The 23,747-nt window shown below is 42.9% G+C and overlaps 1 long non-coding RNA gene across 2 annotated transcripts; it reads right to left on the reverse strand.

The window, feature by feature from the left end:
- Positions 1-4,896: 4,896 nt before the first annotated feature.
- LOC133279205 (uncharacterized) lies at positions 4,897-14,126 on the reverse strand. Of its 2 annotated transcripts, none has more exons than XR_009746806.1 (3): positions 14,024-14,126; positions 8,997-9,130; positions 4,897-5,076 (listed from the first exon to the last, which is right to left on the reverse strand). It is a non-coding gene; the product is annotated as an uncharacterized LOC133279205 (long non-coding RNA). The 2 variants fall into 2 exon arrangements; XR_009746807.1 differs by lacking the exon at positions 4,897-5,076 and adding an exon at positions 6,395-6,470.
- Positions 14,127-23,747: the final 9,621 nt, after the last annotated feature.

Here is a 23,747-nt window from a genome sequence, read left to right on the forward strand (position 1 = left end):
CAGCCACAGGTTCCTTTCACAAAGCAACATCCACAGGTGGTAAATCTAGCCGACCTTTTCAGTGTGGTGTGTGTTCCCATGGATAACTGTCCCTATGGCCACACCACATGTCAGCGATGCCTACTGTGTCCTGCGCAAGCCCCCAAAGAGCTCACCCCTGCTACTGCAATACAGAGCACGGCTGGCTCAGCTGGGCTGATAGAGCTCCACCTGAGTTTGTACTTGTCCTGGGTTCAGCAGGGAAACGAGCCACCTAAATATACTCTTAAAATAATAACGATATAACACAACCAGTTGCCTTGCTTGGTTCAGAGTGTGTTCCCACCAGTAAACGTAGCAGCACAAGTTACACGGGAGCATGGCATTGGAAAACACTGGTGAAGCTGTGGAGGCTGGCAGAGGATCTTCTACCTGAGTGGCCACAGAAAGAGAATCTATGGTACCACAATAAGCTGCCTGCACCATGGGAAGCTGCCATGGCCAGAAGGTTTCAGGCTAAGTCTCTGTGTTTGCAAACATCCACTCCCAAGACACCAGAAGAAAAACGGTATGGCAGGTTAATGGAGGTGTCCAGAGAATTTTGAGCGTGTCTCATGTTTGTGGGTTTTTTCTTGTCTGGCACACTTCTAACACCACATAAACCGCACCTTATCTGGTGTGGGAAGGTGGCCAATTAACTAAAATAAACAGGAGAGCTCAACAGAATACTTCAGCTGCATGTGGGTTGTAACAAGATCCTTATTTCACCTGAAATATATATGTCTATTTAGTGCTGAAGAGTAATTATGAGACCTATTAATGAACATCAAACCTTGCTTAAAAGTTTCCCTGTTACCCAGTTAAAGGATGTTAATGCTTGTTATTTACACCTTCAATATCTGATGCTTTCATACATCAGTAACATCAACAGCTACCATTAAACCGTGAAATGGCTTTGTGCACACCAGGGGCTACTATTCAGGACCTCTGGCATCAGGGGACTGCTCTCTCCTTCCACATCCTGACCAATTCAGTCCAGAGCAGGTTACCACTTTGGGCCTAGCCTATTCTTCTGGTCATCATGGTCTCTGAAGATGTTTTTGAATAAGTTTACTTATTCTAGTGAACCTCTGTTTGCTAAATATGAAACAAATAAAAAGTGAGTCCAGAATGGTGAACCTAGTCCTGAAATGTCTGCAGTCTTATGGAAAAGAGAGTGGAGTAAACCCATCCCTTTTCATTGAGCTCATCCTGGAGACAGAATCTGATGTGCTATTCCCTTTGTATCTTACAGTGATTCCCTCAATATGACAGCAGGGGACTTTGGCCCCAGAAATGCCTTCTTGACTACTGCTGCTGGCCTCAGGGCTGCTCATGCAGAGCCAAACTTTGCTGTCCTTCCCCAGGAGCTGAGCTTCTGAGAACCCTTTCTGCTGCCTATCAGCCCCTCTTCAGGGGTGATGAATTGCTGCTGATAGTCCTCTTCAAGTGAGCCAAACAAACCAGGAGGAACTGTGTAAGGGTTTCACATTGATTAAGGTGTGTGGTAGTTACCCACCATCATGAGTCTGTCATTAGCTATTAATTAAGCTAAGTAAAAGATAAACATCGGCTTTAGGAGCCATTCCCAGAAATCAAGAGTTTGCTGTCACTGATATCCATAGGCTAGCATCTGCAGAAAGCAAGTTAAGTAGCTCTTAATTTTTCTGGCTGTATGTATGAGACAGTGTTTGCCCTTAATTTTAGAGAATGTCATCTTGCTTCTGGCATAGCTGAAATTTTATGCCATGTTCAATTTTTAGCAACCTGCCTATTGTCAGCCTACACCAATGACGGCAACTAAAGCTGTCTGGGAGTCATCTGGGATTCTGAAAAGGATTTCCAGGAAAATCCTTGGTAAGATGATGCAGTGCATTATTTGAGCAGTGCTGACCAATCTTCTTGGCTCTTGAGCCAAATGTATATTTTGGCTGGCATGGGGCTTCCCCCATGGCTGCTGCTCTGCACCCCTCCTGCAGTGCCTGTGATGGCTCCCAGCAGTCCCGAGGCTGCAGGAACCCATTGGGAATGTCCCCAGGCTGGACACATACACATGTCCACATAAGCACCTTCCAGCCCAGCTGCCTGTTACTCTGATTGCTACCTATTGTCTCCAGTCCCCAAGTGCAGAGGTGCCCATGGCAGCAAGAGACTGAGCCAGGATATGTGGATGGTGGTGCTAGCACTGTGTGGACTTGCTGTGTCTTGCTCAGACCTCTACTGGTGTACCAACATCTCTGCTCAGCCATCCCAGCAGCCCGAGTGTGGCCGAGTCATTGTTTCATGTGAGCCATCACCACATGGTCCATCTGCTGGTGTCCAGCCATGGAGATGTGTCCTAGTCACTTCCTAGCAGAGGGCCTGGCTTTCTCTGTATTTCTCCTGCTGTGTTAGTGAGCTCCCTTCTGATACCACTGACCACTACTCTAATGTCTAAAAGCTAAGCATCGTTTTTTTGGCCGTGTTGTTCCTCTTCACTGAGACATCAGCATTGAAGGCAGGCAGGGAGAAGAGGGATTTTGGCCCCAGAAGCAGGAACATCTCTTGTCTGCAGTTCAGACAACAGTCTTGGCAAGCACTGGTTGAGTTTAGTGAGTATTTTTGATACAGGCATTCTTAGAAAATTCCAAATCTACAAAATTTGCAGAAAGCATTCTACAGGAAGGTACTAGCTGTTGACATTGTGAATTCAAATAAGAGCTGCATTTCTCAGGTGCCAACAGAGAAAAATGCCATTTCCTTAAAACTTGGGGAAAGTCAAAAAAGATGCAATAAAATCTACCTTTAGCTATCATCACACAACACATCCTCGTGATGACTCTCAGGAAAATTTCATCTGTGCCTTCCCTTTTTGCTACTTTCATGTCCTTCCCATCCTAATTACTAAATCCTCCGGAAAGTCTGAAAAGAGAATAATTTAATTCTTTAGACACACCACTCTCTTCTATTCCTTTGCAATCCCCATGCCTAATCAAAACATATGCAAACAGTCTGTTAACATGTTAAGCTAAAATAATATTTAAGGAAATAAAATGTTTTTAACACTGAACCTAACAGGCATCTTCATTTCATGGTAGATTCAAGATACCAGATTTTGTAAGATACTAGGTTTTGAAACCTCCGTGCTCTGAAGATCCTTGAGTCCAGGATATGAAACAAGTGAAGCTACAGCTTTCATCTCAAAGGGATTTAGAATAAATGGTGTTCAGAATTGTGTTTTCTCAGAGTGTGCCTTAGCACCTCAAAGGCAAAGAGGTTTTTTCTGTCTTTATCCACTACGAAAGAAACTCAATTTGCAACCTAAACTATCATTATGTCTTTGTGGATATCTCATCTAAGACTCGTCAGATGAAACAATGCTCGGTCAAGTTTAGCAAAGGCTCAGCCAGTAGCCATGAACCGTTTCACAGTGCTGGTTCTGCACCAGAAGTGAAGAAGTGAATTTTCAGCTTTGGGGGTACATCACTGCTAAGGCTCACACATCTCCTCTGCCGCTTTGCTAATAGTGCCTTGTAAAGCAATACAGCTGGAAGGATTCTGAAAATCAAAAGTAGGTTTTTCTGCTTTGCTTGATTTGTTACATCTGTGCCTGTCTCAGTGCATGGTATCTAACCACCACTCATCTTCCTAGCTTTGCCTAGACACTCCCTCTTAAACAATTCCTTTTTAGAGTGTCTTGCTTTGTGCCAGGCACTCTGTTTGCCATCCGCCTGAGCAGATGGAAATATGCATGCCTCTAACAAACTTGACCTTGTTAGGCTGCTCGTCCTTCATATCTGAGTGAGACAGAGATGTAAAACGTAACACCCACTACCTTGCAGAGGGCAAAGAGACTCAAACAGCGTGTGTCTGCCATGCTGTGAGGTGTCTCCCGCAATGCTGCAGTGATATGATCAGCATTGCAGCTCCTGCTTTTCAGCATCTCGGTGGTGTTGTAAAGTGTATGCTCGCCTGCTCACCAGCACGCCAACATTTTCTCTCTCTTCACCTCCTGGAAATCACACCTGGGGGCTAAACGTGGTGCATCAGGAAGCAGCCAAGGAAAGGCACATAGTATCAATAGCTGTCCTTTTGGCAGTGGTTAAAAGGGGAACTTGAGAGATAACCACAAAAATAGAAAGGTAATGTGTGAATGGAAAAAGAGGATAAACGGAGGTTTGTAAATTGTTTTGATTTGTGATTTGATCCCAAAAGGAAGTTTGAAAAAATGACTGCTGTCCACTCTGCCTGCGCCATGTGTTGCTGCAGCCTAAGTGGGATTCGTCCCACTTTATGCAAGATACAAGAAAATTGTAAATCTAAAGTCTGTGGGCATGACTAAAGAAGTGAAACATGAACCTCTATCAGACAATTCATCTGACATCCCTTAGATGCTTGATTATCCTCTGCAGCAGCCTGTTCTTTCCTAGAAAAAAAGACTACATTAGTCTCAGCCCCCGAGGACTCCAGGCAGTTGCCTACAGGGAGCTGTCTAATGCCACTGGATATACCCTGGGGTCTTGAGACACCTGTATGGGTCAGGAGGGAGGACACAGGAGCTGGAGGTGACCAGTGACGTTATGGCTGCCTGGAGCCATATCTGTGTGGGCAACTGAAGGAGCTCCCTAACTTGCAGGTCCTTGTATCAGGGCTGGTTAATCTTCCCACAAATAGCCTAAACAACCACGCTCAGCTTATTGCCTTAGTTAGAATAAAAGTGTTCTTGCTATAACTCCATGAACTTCACGCAGCCAAGCCCCACCCCTGCTGCTCAGCCAAAATGTGCTCTAGAATGCAAGGGCCACAGCTGAACCACAGCTGAGGGCAACATTTCAGTGTCTTACAAGTTCCCTTCCCACCTTATGCATCTCTTTAGTGGAAGAGTGTTGCAGAGTGTTGCAAAGTATTGCGGGGAACCAAGGGAAGGGCTGCAGAGACATGAGTGTGGGCAGTGCGGAAGGAGGAGGGTGCAGTTCCCTTTGGTCCACCTTAAACCTTCTCTTCCCTCCTCCACACCTCCGGAGAGCTTCCAAATCCTCTTCATCTACTGCTGGCATGTCTTTTTGAGTTCTGTAGCTGCTGTATAACAGGAAAGGAAGAATATGCAATTAGAATATAGTAAGTTATCATTAGAGATATATGAGAACTTTCATCTCTATATTCACATTAGATGTAGCTGGCACTACAATAATTTGAAATGAAAGAAATCTAGACCCTTTCAGCACGTTTAGATTCAGATTTCAACGTGTTTTAGACTGGTGAAATCTGAGAATGCACAGCAAAATGACGTGTCCTTAATTCTTTGTCCTTTGTCATTGGCGGCAAGATCCCACCAATGCAGTGGAATAAGGATTGAGCTACCAAAATTTCACATCTGTTTCCCAGGCTGGGCAGTGTGGGTGACTGGTAACAGCTCTTAAGAAGTATTAGCTCACTGCACAGTTAGCAATAGACAAGCAAGACTTAAAAGACAGCCTAAAATTCAGAAACAAGTTAGCACTCCAGATAACTTAAAAGCAGCTACTGATACCCTGTATCTCTCCTTTGTTTGGGGTGGTGAGGAAGCTGCCAGCTAAAAGAATGTTCTCTCCTTTTAGGGTGTAAGTCCCTGCTGTTGGCAAATTGTTCTCATGTTTGGTAAACCAGCCAACTTGTGACCTCTGAGTTGCTGACAAGTGAAGAGGGCACTCTTCTATCCTCGGGACAATAGTCAAAATATAATAGGCCAGATTCTCAAATCTGATCTGGCACTTCTGTGGTGTTCAGGAGGTGACAAGGAACTGGCAAACATCCTGCTGCTAATGGCCAGCCAGAAATGCCTCTCCTGGTCACCCCACCTCACCAGGAGAGCAAAAGTTGAGAAGAAGCAGGTGGAGATCTGCCCCACATAGAGATAAGCTTGACCCAGGTCACTGCGTCAGTATGAGGTGTCGTAACCCACAAACTGAGTACAGACTGCTGAGATAACCCAGCTGGCCTCATCCTGGTAGCCCTCATTGTCTGGATCAACCTAGAGTAGGCTGTAGGTCAATCAGATTACTCTGGTTGCAGTTTTCTGCCAAGCAGCATTGGAGTAATCCATGGAGGTGTGGCTCTATGCCTAAAGCAGAGAAAAGAAGGGTGAGCATCACCTTCTGAGTTACAGGAGTAACTGTTGCTCTGGAGAGGAAAGAAACATCTTTCCTGGCAAGGGAAACTTTGGCAGCATTAATTATTACCAATGCCAAGTGTTAAGAAAAGACAAATAATGAGGCACATTTCAGCGAACTAGAGATTAAAAAATCAGTGCCTCTAGCTTGTGTTAATGGCCTCCTGGTACTTGAGCTTGTAGTGTAAGGAAAGGCTGGATATGTGTGGGAAGTGAAGGATTAGATGGTACCTTTACAGGAGCTCTTTATCACAAGGCTTGAAGGTGTTTCAGAAAAATGAAATCTGAGATTCATACTCAGTCCTGCGTCTTCATGATCTGGAATCTTGAAGTAAAGGATCAAATATGATTTAACCACTGAAAAAAAAATGATAAATGCCCATCAAAGTTCAACATGTTCTGGCCTTCTCCTCTTAAAGACATCAGAGTTTCTGATGAAAACATCTTACAATAGTCCTCTACCACAGCTAAGACCTGGGAGAAACATTCAGTCTTGCAGCAGTAAATGTCTCAGTTTTGCATTTTGTGGCTCTCTGGATTCTTGCTTCCTTTGGCCAGATACTGGGAACTACAAACCATCCTTATGAGACTCGTATGTTCTACTTATTGATTAGTTTGGTCCAAAATTTTTCTTCAAAATAATTTTTGGTGAAAACCAATGTAACTTTCCCTTCTCCCCTCCCAATTACTTGCTTTCCAAAATGTTTCTTTTATTGAGAAAACTATGTAAATTAATTGAAACCTTGACCTTAGGACCTTATGAAATCTGGGTTTCAGTAGTTCTCTTCCCTTAGGTTGATTCCTGCCCTGCCCCACTGCCTCCCCAGGGAACAGGTTTTCTCAGCAGGAGTTGCAAATTCTGCTACAGGCAGTGCTTGCCTAACGAGTGTGTGGAAAGGATGGGATGTGAGAGCACTAATATACAGCTCTCACCAGCCGCTGCAGAGGCATTTTTAAAATGTATTTGTTCTTGGTGGCATTTGTTTGTTTGTTTTTTTCTAATAAACACTGCTAACCTAGGGTTTCTGTTCTTTTTTTTTTAGCAAATCGAGGGAGGGAAGCACCCATTTTCTACTCAGCTGGTACCAACTATTTTTGCACCTGCACCATTTGGCAGCAGATTTATTTATTACTTATCTGTATTGCCATAGTGCCTAGGAGCCCTGACAGAGACCAGAAACTCATAGAAACCAGAACAACAGCTATTTTGTGAAGCTGCGGTAACAGATTTTCAGCTGACAAATAGAAAATACTTATATTTGTTTGACAACACCTTTAGTACCTTTCAGACCATGATGAGAATTTAAAATACAGACAAACCAAAACAGGGACGTGTGGAGGTTTCTTATCTGTAAGATAATAAATCTGAACAAATGCAGGTATATATGCAACATGTACACCAGATACAGCTAGAAGCAGAGGCTTTTCAGCGATTAAAAGCACGATCAAGGTCCTACTGTCTATAAAAAAACAAAATGGAAAAGTAGTTCTTTATGACTTTGTGTTAAATTCAGCATTATCACGTAACGCATAAGCTCAAACCAAAACCTCTCCTGTGGCTGGGGCATTTGGTGTGGATTTTTTGATGTGTAATGAGACCACCTCAACCCTACGTGCTTCTAGTGTTTTGTTTCTCTAGTAGTTGCTAAAGCTATTTTTATGACTCTTGTAGAGATATATTTGAGAGCACTACCCTTCTAAAAATGTATATGGAATTTATCAAGGGGCTTCAATGGTTATTGGGTGATACACACACAGAGCATGACTGGACAGAAAGATGTCTGTGGCAACATACCTTACAAGCTGCTCTCCCTTAAAAGTCTTTCAGAGTTCTGCAGAGTGCAGTAGCCTAAAAACCCTTACCTGTCAGGCTCGTCGCGATCAAATTAAATAGGAAAAGCATTTGGAAGGCAAGTTCCTATTTTTGCCTTTGTGTTGGCATTTCAAAACTTTCCCCAGAACCAGCTCCAGTGTTTTAAAGAAAGTGCCATGTGGGAGGAGAGAAATAGTGCTGAGCAAGAGCAGGAACAGCACAGGAAGGCTCTCTGCCAGGGTTTGCCTCGTCATCCCGAAGTTCAGTTCTGAGGGAGCTGTGAGTCACTTTAATGTGTACAAGTAGAAAATTGGAAAGTAGAAAAGTAGGAAGTTTGTACAAACCCAAAGAGAGCTATGGGCTTTTATTTCCAGTTCCCTGCTGCCTGCTCAGCTTTAGCTTTTCTCACCTGCTTCTCCATCTCAATCTTGGATTTTCTCAACCCTCATCTGATCAGCAATTTTCAGTTTTGTGTCCACAGCCTTGTGGTTTTGTCACTCCAGTGCTGCAGGCAAAACAAGTACACCAATGTCCCAGAAGAAAAGGGAGAGTGGGTAGATCATACCACGCCTCTGCCAAGTTCATACCTGCGCCATCATTGACCTGCTAAATTGACTGTGGTGTCTTCCTGCTGGCTGCCCCAGACAGTCATAGCTGCCCCAGAATCTATTATGTGTCTGTCAGTGTTCAGGAGAGAGGTGAGGAGAAAAAAAGGGGAGTCTTCAGGGAGAAGAGAAAATGAGACGGAATATTTCCCTGACTCTGGAATTAATGTCCTTCACTGGCAAAGGTTAAGGCAAGTCCGGACAGGAATTCTAGCTCTCAGTCAAGTGTAGAAAGAGAGAAATAGAGAGAAACATAACTAATTTGATATGGTTGTTTCTGGTCCTTGTGTAAGGAAGAATCAATAGTTCCTGGAGCATATGCAGATGAGTTAAGCAGCAGTGTGGGCAGTGCCGGTGAAAACCTCACCAGCCATTAACAGATGCCAAATCACTTTCCTGATCAGACAGCAGCCAGTGTGAAAGACACACCTACCCCAAAATTCAGTGCTCTTCTACCAGTGCAGGAGACACCAGTTCCCAGCCTGCTTGACTTCAGGAAAACAAGGGCTTGCCCTTGCTCATTGCCCTTTCAGATGATAGTGTAAAAGCCTCCTCTGGTTTTGATGGCTGTTAAAAAGGAATAAATTAAAAGGTCACATGGGCTGAGATTTATGGTAAGACTTTGATCTTTGTGCAGAGGTTTGCTGCATCATGTGAGAGAATGAGGAAACTGCTGTTGGCCTTTTCTCTTTAAATTCAGAAGGGAGGATGTGTAGTTTTTTTCTCTATCTTTAGAAGTGATTAAAATTAGTACATTATAAAAAAAGCATTCTATATAAAGATGGTTTTACTGAACTACTGGATCATATGATTTACTTTCTCCCTCTTTTGTTGGGTTTTCTGTCAGATTACAAAGCATGGTAACTGAGCCTTTTTATTTCTTACAGTTCTACTGATCTATCTTTTCCTTCTTGCTTCTTCCACATAGTTTGCATAACGGTCAGTCATCTGCATCACCTCAGCTAATTATATGACAATGAGGGATAAAAAGCATGATTAGGGCTTTCTCTTTAGTTATTTCTGATGTTTATTTTTATAGCTTCGTTAACAAATTAGAGGCAATACACACAAAATTCAACATACAGTCCAAAAGTAAAGTGACCAGTGAACAATGCATTTCAGGTTTTCTAATAGTCCACAGGACTCAATTTCAGTCAGTAATTTCACTTAAGGAACTGTAGCTGATTACAGATTAAGCTAAGTGGAGGTCATAAAAATTTCTGTTATGCCATGGCTGCTCATTAGCCATTGTGAAATAAGAGTTTGATCCACCCACAGCACTACCTCAGGTTATCTGCCTAAGAAATGTACCCTGGGAATAAAGCTTCTCTACTACTAATGAAAATTGACAAAACAACAGCTGCTTTGGAGAAAAGCATTACAAAACTCCTCATAATCAGGGTCTGCACACATTTGCTGTTATTTAGAAAACAGCTTTCTTTTGGGGGGAGGAAGCAATCATGATGTGTGACCCTACTCCAGTCATCTCAGTTATCTGCTTCTGAAAGTGACTGAAAAGAGATACGTAGAGGTGAATAAGAGAACAGGAATTCTCCCCCATGGTATACTCTCAGCACACAAAAATGACTATCACATTGATCTTAAGAGAGAAAGGCATGGTATGTCAAAGCATGAAATTAAAAAAAGAAGTAAGAATCTACAGTGAGCCAAGTTTAAATGTGCTATGCTGTAGGAGTAGCAGCAAGAACGACAATTTAGCAGGAAATACCTCTCTGATCTGCAACTCTGTGTACTTGCGGCTACAAATCATGAGAAGCAAAAAAAGGAGAAGAGAAGGCTGCTTGGGATTAGACATTTACAACATTTCCATAGGCCCATCTCCCCTACCCTTTCCCCATCCTATAGCTCACTTCAACAACAGAAGGCCATACCCGTGTGCCTGCTGGCTGGTGAACAGTGAGCATCATCCCCATGTGCCTGCAGAGAGGCCATTCCAAGTCAGCAAGTACATCTCCAGAAAAACATCTTTATTTTTATTAGTGCAACCACTGTCCTGTGGCCTCTTCTGAAGTTTGTTGCTGAGTCTTTCAGCAGCTGTAGACATCCAGCTGTCGTCTGTTTCAACTGAGAGAGCTTTCTGAACAGTTTTCCTAGCCTGCGCTTCTGCGGTTCATAACTCTGACACGAGCCATCTTTGCATGGGATAGAAAGTCACTTCACGCAATTAGCAGGCCAATGTTTTATGGGTCATTAGGCAGCGCAACACAGGAGAATTGTTTGAAGGAGCACAGGGCAAATGGAGGGTACGGGGATGGACATTTTCACTCTCTCATACTCTAAACCCTGAACGCTCGAAAAATTTATGCTTATGCACAGATACTTTGCTAAGAGGATAAAACAAAATCTGATAATGTTTCTTTCAGGCAAGTCTCAACAAAATCATAGCTCTTTCTTGCCAAATAATGAGGCTGTTGTTTTTCCTTCTTTTTTTCTGAAGGCATTGTATGAATTTTTGGAGTCTTGGGTTATTGCCCTAGGGAATGGCCTATAATTTGAGTGACTGAACATACTGTCTTTGTTTTGACTTTGAACTGGGTTGGTTCTAAATAAATTATGAATAACAAGAAAAAAGCAGCAAACAAATATGGAAGCAACCATGTGACCAGCTCAGACAAGACTAGCCTTTAGTATCCAAACAAATTGTGTGATGGGAAGTGGATCTGCTCACATTGCAAACGACAATTAAAAATCCCGGTGATGACTGCAAACTTCATGTGATTATTATGCTGATAGCTTATGTGCTGCCTTACCCTTTGCACGGTGGGCTTGCTCAGGTAGCAGAGGAAGGTCCAGACAAGACACAAGAGGCCTTCACAGCGGGTAAGCCATCAGAGACACCTAGACAGAAGGATAGGGAGCCTATGAAGGGTAACAGGGCATTCAGGCCACCACAGGCATATTCCCCTATGGCAGGGATGAGATAAGGGTGGAGACCCAGGGCTGAGGGCAAACTTCTTCTGGAAGAGAATCAGGAGCAGGGTCTCTGGCAGTTGTGTGGGCACAGGGTTGCTCAAGCAGTGGGACAGATTCACTTTCCTCAGTTGGTGCATCCAGATGATCTAGTTTGCCATCACTTCAGGGCTCCCAGATTGTCTTGGTCCAGCTCCCTCCTCATCACTGCCCTTGGACAGTGCAGAGCACTCTTCTTGCCTTTACTGCGTGTGTACCCACCAAATATGGTATACAGGCTGTGTCTTCCAGGAAGGGACAAAGAGGTGTCTCCATATATATTGTGGCCACCTCAAGGAAGAGTTTCCTGGCTTCCCTCCTCTGGTTCTGTACCGAGCCTGGCAGCTGCAGACCAAGCAGCTCCATCAGTCCCCAAGCTGCAGATCCTTCTGGAACCAATAACTGGTATGAACAAATATTTAGGGGATTAAAAAACCCAAGTCTGTATAAAAAGAACTATTTCTTTATTAACTTTGGTCAAGGCCTACAAAATTCAAGTTAATAAGAACTTTATCCCTGTTTTTTGCTTTAGAACTGATCTAATTAGGGTTCAGTCCTTTTGTGGTTTGAACTGAAACTTATGCTGTAAATCCTACCATGTAGGCAATGTGCTGATGTGTGGGAATGAAGGGATGGGCTAGAAATATAAATACACTGAGGGGAATACAAAAAAGAAAAGGAAATACAAAGTAAAATGATAATTTAGATGACATAAAAAAAGTAAGCAATAGTTTGGTTCACAGAAAATAGGTAAGGAAAATACTTCAAACGTAATTTTTATCTTTGCTACATCTCTTTGAAAACTATGAAAATGTTTGTAGCTGGCTGAAGATCCTGTGGGAAAACATTTACATTTTAGCAGCGTTATCTTCTTAGTCTGTTCCTATGACTTCTGTGTACTGCTGTTGTGACAACAGACCAGTTACAGCTATTACAGTTTCCAATTGAATTTGGATTAATGGGTCTTTTTAAGGTCTTTTATAAATCAACTGAATGTTCCACATAAATTATATGTCAGTCAGGGTATTTTGGAAGTAAAGAAAATGTTTTCTAAAGCCCATATATTGCTATAGATATTTTTTAGCTTCATTGTGCCTTTGTCTTTTTTCCAGTGGAATATGAAGAAAAACACAGTCCAGGATACTGTGCAAACTTTGTTTAACTGTATGGTGTTAATATTTCATTCTAGTTCTTCACAGCATATAAACTTGACGCTCAGTGAAGTAAATGGGGTAGCTGGAATTCACAAACATAGCTGCAAATCCTATTAGCAGTTAAAGACAGCAGGTCCGAAATGCTCCCTAGTGCGCATAAAATCTTTTATTGCAAAAGAGTCAGTTTGGGATGAATGGCATTTACATCTTAGAGGTAAAAATACCTCGCAAAATAGTTCTGTTAAACAAGTCCACCTTTTCCTGAAAAAGCCTACTAAAATTTAACATTTGATAAAGGAGGGAGGAAAACGGCCAAGAATGGTTCCAAACAGCTGGGATATCTTGGTCAAGTGCAGGAGCTGAGTTGTGACAACAGACAAGGCTGTTACGTGGCAACTGAAGAAAAGCAGGAGTGTGTTTAGTTTCCAGCAGCACTAAAGTAAACAGGTAAGAGCGTGAGGCTGGATGGGGATGTATATCTGTTGTGCACTGGAAAGTGGCATCTGGGATACCTAAACACATTCCCGGCGCATGCTCTTCCAGCCAGCACTTCCCACATCCAGCCAGCACATCCCACATTCCCACATACAACTTCCCAATTGTATAAGCAACCTTTTTCTAGTGACTATAACACAGCCACCATGCAGGAAGAAATATAGCCAATTTTAAAAATGACCTGTCAGTCCCAGAGGCTCAGCAGTAGACACTGCACTGGCATGTAACAGGCTTGACTACCTGGCTGTGATCTCCACTGTCTTCATAGGACTGTATCCTATATTCCATCCTAATGTGTGTAGAGGTAATGTCTTAATAACGCACAGACTTTCAAATCTGACCACCTCTCTCATCTGCTTCTTACCAAAGGCCATAGTGGTCACCAAAGCTTACCAAAGGCCCAGTATCTCCGGGGGGGGGGGGGGGGGGGAAGAAATAAAAGAAAAGGAATTTCCCCTGAAAGATTTGCCTTTACTCAGAGATACCTAATGATGGCAAATGCAGCATTTTCCTTTGTAACTTGTTCCAGCAGCTAATAGCCTCACAGCTGAAAACGCCTGTCACTGTTTCTGATCTGAATACACTTGGATTTAGCTTGCAGTATTAAGAGTCTTTTTTCCCCCCTCACACAGGAAATTGCACACAGAAACTCAATCTCCCTTCAGTCTGTTTTGAAGAATTAACAGATTCTTCCTGTCTCCAAGTACACGACAGTTTTTCCAGCCTTCAACTCATTTTGGCGGCTCTTCGCTGCAGCCTCTGTAGCCCTTCAGGTCCCTTTGAAAATGAGGACACCAGAATTATGTGCTAGTATCTATGTTGACCACAGATCTAAATTTACTTCACTGCTCTCCTGATTGTATACCCAGGATCTCGGCTGCTGGCACTGCCCTAGGGTGACTGTGCTGGTCCTTGTACAACATCACCTCTTCAGCTGCTGTAGGGAGCTGTAGGGCTCCCCACTCTGCAGGGATGACCTGGCTCTTTTCCAGATGCGGTCCTCTGAGGCGTGATCCCCACTTGGCAGCAGTATCCAGGCACGTTTTAGTTGTGACACCACACCTGATGGCAGGTATACCCAGAAGGACTCATGGATGCCCTAGGGTGGACATAGATGTTGAAGCCCAACTTCCCTGAGCAATCACGGTCATTTTGGACCACCATCCTTTCCTCATCACTGTGCCTTTCTTCACCACCTATATCTATTACTGGAAATACATAAAATACGTGTGCTTCTCTGTTTGAAGTGTTGAGCAGAGTGCAACTCTAACACAGATCTCTATGGAACATGACTAGAAATGACCATTTATGAGTACCCACAAACAAATATTTTTTTGTCTCTGTCATACAGACAGTTTAGGGCATTTAGTCAGTTATACTGATAGCACTAGCCCATGTGCCATGTAGGATTTCCTTAAGAAGAATGTAAGTTTACTTATTCTGTTGTCAAGGTCCTTTATCACACAAGTTTATAATCTCCGCAAAAAAGGAAATCAGACTTTCTTTATGAACAGATTGGTTTTCCATAAGGCCATGTAAATCAGCATTAATTAAATTCTCCGCCTTTGCTCCCTCTTTCATTTTCAAGGCCGTTTATTATTTTCTGTTTGCTAATGTCTTGTATCAGGCTCAATAGCTAGAGCTATCCTGCTGCTGACACAGAATCAGCATGTTCACACACTACTGGGATTTGCATGATGCTCCAAGACCTCTATAAAATTAGTATCAGAATAAGCCATCTCACTTTTTCACTACCACTGAATTATCATCTTAAATAGTTTGCTGTCTCCCTCTAGCAATCAGCTGATATCACAGCAAGTATTTTGCTCCTGTTAGAATCAAAATTCCTCTAACAGTCTGTGACCCTGGCAGAAGATAGGCTGTACTACAAAGAGGCAGTAGCACAGCACCAGCAGTGTACAAAAGCAAACGTTGAGGAGAGCTGATAAGGACAGGTAAATTGCCATAGGCGCTCTTCCAGCAGCCAGTCAGTGTAATCGCATTTTCTCTTGGTTTTCTACACAGTGTATGTTCTAATTTGTGTTTATTGTCTTTACATTCCCTACATTCACTTTTATATATATACACGCAGGTGTACATACACTCTCACACCACCTATGCTCCCACTTTCACTATTAAAATGTTGCACTTTGGCCAAAGCTCTCTCCATTGCAGAAGAGGCACTTTTTAGCAAGGTCTAAGAAAACCTCTGGATATGCAGCTTCTGTACCTGTTCATGCATCTTTCCCATACTGACCTAGCCAAGATAATGCAAACCCCAGTTTAATACAACTGATTAGCTGTCTTCCATTACTGGTTTGTCCAGGGGACACATTCACACAGTCCTCCCTTCCCTATTCCCCACTGAGTGGGTTTGAGTCCTTCGAACCTTTTATCAGCAGCACTGTGGAGTATACAGATAAAGGAGATCCCATAATGGCTTGACTGTGCAGAGGTCTCTGCAAAAGAATAGAAAAGAAGACTAGTAGATGATAGGAATGCTACTTACTTTATATACTGCAATAATTAAATTAAAAGCATAAATTATTATATACTTGTAGGCTAAACAGGCATCCCATAGAGAGCAAGCGAGAGCATTTAAGATGGGCTTGCCATTTGGTGAGTGCACTGTAAAAGAGCATGTGTCACTCATTTAATTTAATGTATGATTAACAACTCCAGAACATGATTAGCACTTATCTAATTGTGATTGATGTGAGAAATAGGTCAGCAGCCTTTCCACAAGTGCAGATTCATTGATTGCCAAAATGGAAAAGCAAATACATTTGATCATCAGAGGCCCAAGGTTTTGGAAAGTTCCAGAAGCGCTTCCAGCAATGTCCCAGTAAATCTCTGATTACATCTGACAGGAGTGGCTTTAACCATACCCCTGTTTTTTTCAAAGCTGGCATTCAGCTCTCAGATGTTCTCCAACAGGTGGCCTTTAGCTAGACGGTTACCAGGTGGCATTGGTGACAGCAATATTCTGTCCATGTACATAAAATACAAGGGATGTGACAGAATCAGGAGACACCATAAAGTACAAGGGGAAAGCATCCAGATAAACTGTGGCCCATTCTCTTTTTTTCCAGGTTTCCACTTTCAAGGATGAGCTTTTCTGACCTTTGCTCTTCTCTTAAAAATCCTGGATTTGCTCATCCATTCGCTTCAGCCTTTCTCCAAGGGCATTTGTAAGGCAAACATCACATTTATTTCTGCCCTCCCCAAAAGGATTTGGGTGCTACAAGAAAAATGTTTGGTGCAGTGTCTTTTCTCCTTAAAAAAAACTAAGACTTTTGGTGCTCTTCAAAATTTATAATCTGGTTTGGTTTTGGGGGGACTGTTTGGAGGACACAGTGTAGGTGTGTGACTTCATATAGGCATAGAACCTTGATTTTTTTGTTTTGTTAAGTTAAATCGGGACTTTATGGGAGAAGGAGTATACTCCCTTCACCTCTGCTGGGTTACTTAGGTCCCTTGGTAGAGTTTGGCTCCTCTGCCAATGCTGCGACCAGAAAAGCTGGCAGTGTTTTATCAGCCAAAGGGAAGGGGCACAATCTTTCCCCAGGGAAGTAAGAGGCAGCAGCCAGCTCTCCTGTGAGGCACAGTGCTGGCCATGAATTAACTCTGGGAATTTCATAGAATCTTAGAATAGTTAGGGTTGGAACGGACCTTAAGATCATCTAGTTCCAAACCCCCCTGACATGGGCAGGGACACCTCACACTAAACCATGCCACCCAAGGCTCTGTCCAACCTGGCCTTGAACACTGCCAGGGATGGGGCATTCACAGCTTCATTGGGCAGCCCATTCCAGTGCCTAACCACCCTCACAGTCAGGAACTTCTTCCTTATATCCAATCTAAACTTCCCTTGTTGAAGTCTGAACCCGTTACCCCTTGTCCTATCGCTACAGTCCCTAATGAAGAGTCCCTCCCCAGCATCCCTATAGTCCCCCTTCAGATACTGGAAGGCTGCTATGAGGTCTCCACGCAGCCTTCTCTTCTCCAGGCTGAGCAGCCCCAACTTTCTCAGCCTGTCTTCATACGGGAGGGGCTCCAGTCCCCTGATCATCCTCGTGGCCCTTCTCGGGACTTGTTCCAACAGTTCCATGTCCTTTTTATGTTGAGGACACCAGAACTGCACACAATACTCCAGGTGAGGTCTCACGAGAGCAGAGTAGAGGGGCAGGATCACCTCCTTTGACCTGCTGGTCACGCTCCTTTTTGGAAGGAATTTGGGGAAGTCTCTCTTCTTCCAAGAGGTGGAAAGCTTTTTTGTGAATGAGACCCACACCTTGGGTCTCCTGGGTTGGCTGCACTGATTCAGTACCCAGAGTGAGCCTGAGAATGGGCAGTCAAATGCTCCGGATTTAGACATACTGTCTTTTGCTCTCAAGGAGGTTAAACCACAGCCAGGTTTGCCAGCACTAAGCAGGCATACCCCAGGGAAGCAGGGTTGAAGGGACAGCAAGTCACCCATGCCAGCGTTTTGCTTCCATGTTATACAACATGCTGGAGCTGCAGAGCCCCTAGCCTGCCCCCAGGTCAGGGATATTTCTCCTCCATCAAAAGGGTTTGAAATGAAATCTTCATGCTCAGTCAGCAGCAAGGGATGGAAATTGGTACCTGGTGTCTGAGCTTCCAACATTGTACTGGGGGGAAAGGGAAGAAAGAGTGTGGGGCACAGGACGAAAAAGCCATATGTGAACCTTGCCTCTTTCAAAGAAAAAAGTTAGGTTCAGTAACCACAGTGATAATAATATAAAAGAGCATTTATAACTGTGTGTTTATACTCCCATGGGTATTGCTTCAGCAGCATAAAAGGCCTTTAGACCACCCTTAGATGATACTGTCTACTCAGACTGAAACCCTGCCTTACAGCCGTGCTTTTCCTGCGACATCCAGCCCCAGATGCCTGGCTGAAAGCAGAAGTTATTGGTGAACAAAGTAGAATAGCGGACTGCTGATGACGAAGGGAGAAGCAGGTCTGCCCTCTCGTGTACAAAGCATCTACTGCATCTTTTTCTAAATCTGAAATTAATCTCTTCCTTGTGATAGTAAATGAAGAAAATACACGAATGTCTTGAGCATTTTAGCCTTACCATATAAAGAACAAGAAAAGAAAGGATGAAGGATGAGATGATTTACTCTCAGGAATTAGTTTGTAGACTCAAAAGTAACAGATCAATGTTGAGTAGCTTGGCCAGGAGGAGCTGCTTTGAAAACTTAGGCTATCAAACTAGAGACCATGAAAACATGAGTAGTACAAAAACATCTAATAAAATTAGTTAAATCTAATTGCCAGCAAAACTCAACCAGCTGCAAAATTATTGCCCATTAAAAGCAAGAAATTTATTTTATTTTTTTAATGAGGGAACAAAATAGCTTCAGTGTTTTCACTGCACTCATCACAGTGGTAGGACGAAGAGAGAAGATTTCAGTTGAGGCAAGCATATTTTGCCAGCCTTAATTAAACCAGAGAGGGGCAAAAGCCAGCTGACTTCACAGGTTTGGTAAGGTCAGGCTAAGCTTCTGTTTCCTCCTTCTTCCAGCTATTTTCTTCTGAAACATCACGGCCAGTTCCCTTAATCCCTCATCTTCCCAATTCCCACATATTAGATGTGACACTTGTAAGAAATTATAACCTGGACAGCTTCTCTGGACACCAAGATCAAAAGATCAGCCCCGCGATGAGTAGAAAATGCAGCACAGGGTATTTCCAGGGCAAAGCTCAGTCTTGTCCTGCCATGGCACTGGCAGACCAAGCTGCCAGTTTATAACCTGCTGTTCATTTTCTGCTTGCAAACAATTTAGTAACATCTGTTCAGACACAGAGAGAGCCCTGAGGCTGGGCTTGTTCTGCACTGGCCTTCTAGGAACAGATATTTGTCTTTTTTTCTTTTCTTTTTCTTTTTTTTTTTTGTTTTTTTTTCTACTTTTTTTTTTTTTTTTATCAGTAGAAATATCCAGTGCAATGCTACTGAGGAATGTGTCAGTAGACCATGGATTCACAGCTGACTAGTCCATTTTAGTGTGAAATCTGGATGCAGCTTTAGAACATGTGCCACAGCAAAAGATGTATTAACAATTTGTTGCCACTGCTCCAACAATACATTGGATCTGATGGCATCAGGTTTTCTCTCATTACAATGAAAAAGCAGCTATATTTTGGGTCTGAGGATACACTGATATACAACAAAATGAATAAACTCTGCAACATAGAATTCCATCTTCTGTAGAAGTGGTAGATGCTGTCCAGGTATATTTTTGCACTCCTGATCCTCTCCAGAGTATTTTTTGTAAGTGTCCCAACGAAATAAGCAATAGAGCTATCTCACATGGATTAGAGTGCTGTCATCTGAAGCAAGATTACACCAGCAACAAATGTCACTTGGTAGACTATATCTAATACAACTTTGCTATAAAAACCACCAACCTTATTCCCTCCTCACCATAGGACAAACAGGAATAAAAGGGTCAAAAAAAAAAAGCTAATTTTCTGCCGCTGAAATAAAAGCAGTTATTATTCTAGTTTCTTATTCTCTACTACCCTTTTAACCACTTCAGACTGGTGGTTGCAGATTTGGGTGTCTGTGGCTTTTTACACTTGTTTGTGCTATAGAACTGCATAGTTAGTCTCTGTCAACATCTGGGACTCTGGTTTGAAACAGTGGTGAGGACAAAGCTATTCAAAAGCATCGTGAAGCTCCATTTCATCTTTGCTCCGGCCATGATCTCTGTAACCAGCTGAGGGGTAGGTTATCAGGTTACCAAATCAAGAGACTGGGCAAATTAGGAGAAAGGTGTTTTCTGTTAGCCTGTTCTCATTAAAAGAAAGGTCTAAATAAATATCCCTTACAAATACTCTTTACCAAAAAATACTCAAATGCTTTGGGTTATTTTTGTGTGTCCTATGTCTTTTTTCCTAAGGGGCTGGTAAGGGCACAGGTAAAGGAAAACGTGCAGTGTTGCTCTTCTAGTTTCTTCTCAGAACACTTCATGCTGGGGGGTGTGCATAAAACAGACCCCAAAGACAGGACCTCCTTGAATCTAGGAGAACTGGAAGCACATGGAGATGCCTCCTCACCCTGTTGCCATCATCCATCAGGACTCAAACAGAAACCATGGCATCCTCAAGAGGTCTTTGGGCTGTCACAGCACTGACGCTGCTACTTGCTATTTCTGCACAGATGGCTGACTCACAATCATTACACCATGGATGCTTTTAGTGCAACTTTTAACATATACATTTTAAAAATTGGAGGAATCTGCAATAGAGTCAGCACATGGCAATATCTGAATGACTAATAGCCAGCAGAGGTTAATGTCCCTTAGCTTCCTCGCAGGCCATCAACCCCTAGAGCTGATCATTAATTGCCCGGAATAGCCTATGCCATGGTCATTACCGTTTAAGTATTCAGACAAAATGAATAATATAAATTCTAGGAATTCCATTTTCACAAATAGAGAGCACTCTTTTTTTTTTCCCCCCAGACATATTCCACATCCAATCTAATGTTATTTTCCTCCCTGCTTTAATAGATGATGCTCTGTTCCTGTTAAGCTTTCAAAAAGGTAAAGACATTTGTTACATATTAGACAGCATTTAGAACAGACATATAACCAGCTCATACTCACTTACTTTCACATGACTGAACAAATAACCACAGAAATCGATCATGGTAAGTAATAAATGAATGAACTGGAAATCACAGGAAAATCTGCATCCAAAGTGCAGAGCAGGTATGATCTGGTCTTACTTCCCATTTCCCAGTCTTGGGGACATGGGACACTCTGAGAAACCTTTGAGACTCCTGAGTATCCTTTCCTAGAAGCCAAAAAGCAGAGGGAAGCTTCGTTTCATTAAGGTAACTAACTTGTACCCAGCAACCCTCCAAACCCCTCATAGAATCGTAGAATAGTTAGGGTTGGAAACTACTTCAGGCTTCTTGATTACACTGCAACATACTACATAAGCCCAATTTCCTTTAGGTTTGTTTGGTAAGGAAGTCTTGTAGAGTGTCTCAAACCCATGTGCCCTAATTTGTGCCCAGGAATTCACTAACCCTACCTCTCCCACCACTATTTTTCACAGAAGGAAATGTGTGTATGTAAGACTGTGGTGAGCTCCAGCTCAGGATGTGGCTGGCACCTTACCACATATATATCATCACACATATACCTCTTTTCTTCCCAGGAGAAAGTTTAATGCACAGTCTTTGAGAATTTAAAGCTAAATGCATTTATACTTGCTTTTAGCACTGAGGAAAGGTATTTAACCTCAAAATTACAGAGGCACAAAGTGCCAAATTCTTCCCATACCAGCTGAAAGACTTTGCAAGAAATGGCACACCAGATCTTTCTTGCATGGATACCTACAAAAAGCAACACAGAATTACCTCCTGGGCATGTTTTATGTGGTGAAACTCTGTGGCCAGCAGAGTGGAAGAGTTCAAACTCGTCAGTCAAGCAGTTTCTTCTGCTTTGAAGATCAGTGGATTTGTCAGGTTTTAGAGTCAGGAGAAAAGAGGCCCCAGAAGCCAGCCCACATAAGGTCACAGAGATTCAGAGAGGTTTCGATCCAAGGTTTTGATGCACTTCACCAGGTGTTACTTCCCACCTGCTCATTTTCCTACCCCAATGCACGCCCAGATTCCTGAAGCTTGTCCTGACTGTGTTCAAGGTGTTGAAATTATTTGCAACCTGATTGTCCTTTATAAAGTACTGTTGTTGCCATGCTTATGTTCCCTCAACAGGCAGGGTGGCAGACCAGCACCCTGGCTTAGGAACGCATGTGAGGAAAAGGTTCAGAAACATGGCATTATATCTTCAGCCACTTCTATTATGAGCAACATTTTGAGAGTGTGCCTCTGTTTCTGTTGCTCTCTGTATGCATACAGGTCGTTGGTTGACAAATGATGTGTATCAAGGACAGTTTGTGGTCAAAGGATGCTGCTGTTGGGTCTTTTAGGGAGCTCAGCTTTGTGTGCATGAGGATGCCTTCTAAGTCATTTTGGAGAAGGTGCAAACAGTGTCCTGTAGGATTTCATGTTGCACAGGCCTGCTTCTCAGTATAGCACTTTCTACACGATCTGCTGGATAGAGCTGGATGAGAGCCTCTCACTTTCAATGCACAATTAAATGCTGTGTGAGCTTGTCAAGAAAAAGTAAATGTAAGAAAAAGCATTTTCTAGGGGATGGATGCAATATGGGCATGTTTGCACTGGTAAATTAAACAGGGCCTGGCCATGAGTTTGAGCACTATTCCTCCATATGTCTGTGCAGCTTATCACTAGCATTTTCCCTAAACAGGTTTTGTTAGCCAACCAGCAGTCCTTTACACAGTGCCTGGGTGCAGCTTGGAGGTTAGGATGTGAAGGGACCAGCCCAGCAAGTCTGAACATGGCCACACTTGGGATTTTTGAAAGGGAGAAGGAGAGGCTGTGGAGTTTAGCTGCCTGGATACAAATCATGCCCTGCCTTGGCTTCCAAGCTGTGCTCAGTCCCTTTGCCAGTTTTTGCATTAAGTACAGATAAAGATTATGGGCCTAAAAAAACATGTGAGGTTTGTATTCCAGCCGTTCAAGAGATTTGTTGTGTGACATCTGAAACACTGTTGGGTTTGTACTAATAGAGATCCTTGTTCGCAGAAAGTTGTCTTCTATAAGATCAGTGCTCCAGGAGAATCGTGTATTCATAGATGTGCTGAAAATTATGAGCATTTTATCTTACTGGATGATAAAAAATAACAGGAAGGGGGATACTATCAACCCACTGCTACAGACAAGACCTAGAAGAGGTTGCAGTGGAGATCTTTTCTGGGGAGGGTCCAAAACTGCAAGAGAGGGAGTTTAAGACCCAGGTGCTGTATTTCCCTGCTCCTTCACGGCAACCAGAGACACCACAGCTGTAGACAGGCCTTGTTTTTACTCCACATCCCAGTTTCTCACTCAATAACTTCTGCAGTAATACAAGGAAAGATCAAATCTTGAAACTCATTCCTTTTTGCTTTTTCATTTGGTATTGTTTTCATTCTAAGCACTCTCCTGTGACAGAGTCCCTGATTAAAAGAGTTCACTAACAAAATGGAGATGCAATGCAGAAAAATGGATGAAGAAAGAAAAGGAGGAAAAGGAGTGTCCTGTGTCCCTTTGACATCCTCTTGACAGCTCTTCTGCATTCATATATATATATGTCCAACACAGACATCTTGAAGATCTAGTGTATTATTACAACCATATTACTGCACTACTTGTCAGGTCCATGACAGACGTGAGCTTTCTGACAGGGGAGGATGAGACTGTAAAAAGCTTTCTCTGGAGGTTATTTCATGCATGGAGAGCTGCAAAAGGGAGGGCAGCAGAACAAGAGTAGGAAATGGAGAATGAAAGAATGCCAAAGACTTTATCAGGATAAAAAGATGAGAAGGGAAGATCAGAAGATCAAGGACAGGGCTACATAGGGTCTTGATAGTGAAAGGGAGATGTCTAATTTTTTAAGCTGTGTAATGGAGGGAAGGCAGGGTGGGAAGGCAAGGGGGCAGCCAGGTGATGTATCCAGTGTGA

This window comes from Pezoporus flaviventris, unplaced genomic scaffold, assembly GCF_033815535.1.
Source record: "Pezoporus flaviventris isolate CSIRO_AGI_PZ_B2104156 unplaced genomic scaffold, CSIRO_AGI_Pfla_v1 ptg000072l, whole genome shotgun sequence".
NCBI classification, from domain to species: Eukaryota; Metazoa; Chordata; class Aves; order Psittaciformes; family Psittacidae; genus Pezoporus; species Pezoporus flaviventris.